Source organism: Nannospalax galili, unplaced genomic scaffold, assembly GCF_000622305.1.
Source record: "Nannospalax galili isolate Female #2095 unplaced genomic scaffold, S.galili_v1.0 scaffold1698, whole genome shotgun sequence".
NCBI lineage: Eukaryota > Metazoa > Chordata > Mammalia > Rodentia > Spalacidae > Nannospalax > Nannospalax galili.
In genome coordinates this window covers 2979-4689 of record NW_008340642.1, presented here as the reverse complement: position 1 = coordinate 4689, position 1711 = coordinate 2979, and positions in this window count along the sequence as shown.

Here is a 1711-nt window from a genome sequence, read left to right as displayed (position 1 = left end):
TTGTTGTTGTTGTTGTTACTTTTCTGGGAGTGATTGGTTTATGTTAAAATTCCAGGAAATAGTAATTGCTTAAAGCACAATCAGAACTGAATCCTAAAAAAGGAATGACATACTTTCCATTTTTACTTTTAAAATTAGTGACCACAATGATAGAGATGACAAGAAAAAGGGAAGCAAAAGCTTGATGTTCCTGGAAGCTTTTAGAACTTGTTAAAACTTTTTAAAATGGCCGGGTGTGGTGACGCATCCCTTTAGCCCCAGCAGAGGCAGGTGGATATCTGTGAGTTCAAGATGAGCCTGGTCTATGTAGCAAGTTCCAGGCCAGCTGGGGCTACAGGGAGACCCTGTCTCACCAAAATAAAATAAAACAAAACATTTAAAAATGGACATACTTCCGGCTTTATTGAAATATATTTTGCATATCATAAAATTCACTCACTTAGAGCATACAGTTCAGTTGTTTGTGGTATATTCCAAAGTTGTCCAGTCATCACCACTTTTAGAGCATTTTGATACTATAAAAAGAAACCCTGAGCTGGGTGGGCACGGTAGTATTTACCCGTGATTCTACACTTGGGAAGCTGAGGCAGGAGGATCCTGAGTTCAAGGCCACGTAGTGAGTCTATTGCCAAGCTAGGCTGTGTAAGGAGATCCTGTCTCCAAAAAAGAAAAGAAAAAAGAAACCCTGCACACATGAGTAGCGCTCCCAGTTCTCATGTTTCTATCCCTCCTATTGTGTGAGATTTTATAGTTTTGCTTACCTGTACATCTTAGTGAACTTAAGTAAGAATATTCTTGGGGAAACTATCTGCTGATGAACACCTAATACATGACATCTATAAAGTTATGTATTTGTAGTGACTGCAGTTCTAACTATAGTAAGGCTACTGATACAATGGGGAGAACAATAGCTAACAACAAGATCCCTAAGCCATGTTGCTGGCCACCTAAATAATTTTTTAAATATAATCAGGCAATCAAAAATAGATTAAAAGAAAAATACTTTCAGCCTTATGTAAGAACATTAAATTCTGTATTTTGATAGTACTATTTAAAATTACTAAAATAGATTATATGTTTCATTTTGCTGGCATATTTCTGTCAGATCACCCTCTGCTTTTAGAGTTTCTCCTTAGAATATTATTCAATTACGAGTTGTTAATTTGAATAAGTTGATTTTGAATGAGTTGCTGAATAGTTAGGAAAAGAGTGTCACCAGTGAAAGGTCAGAGAGAAGGAAAGACAGGCAAAGAATGAGGGAGACCCTGGGTAGGCCTTTATTTGGGAGTCTCTAGGGCAGGGCAGGTAAGAATCTAGAAAAACAAATTACCTCTAGAAACCAAATTATCTCAGTTACTGGAATTGTCACAATTCATCCAAGGGAATTTACAAATTGGCATGGCTCTGGCTAGCAATCTCCAGGAGCTATCAAAACGAAGGATTCTGAAAGTTTATATAGTGGTTACTCTTAGGCTGGCATAAAGGATATGGTAAGGTTTTTGTTTCTTCCCCGTGGTAGAAAGCTACCTAGCACATAGAATGTGGTTAATAGAATGACTGAATAAAATTTAGGTTAGCCCAAATTAGCTGGAATTAAATGAACAAATCCAATGAGAATTTGTTAACCATTTTGATAACGGGGTTTATACCCACTTTTTAAATGAGATCTGATGTTTAGCTACTTTTTCATTGTCCTGTTGACCTCTTTGTA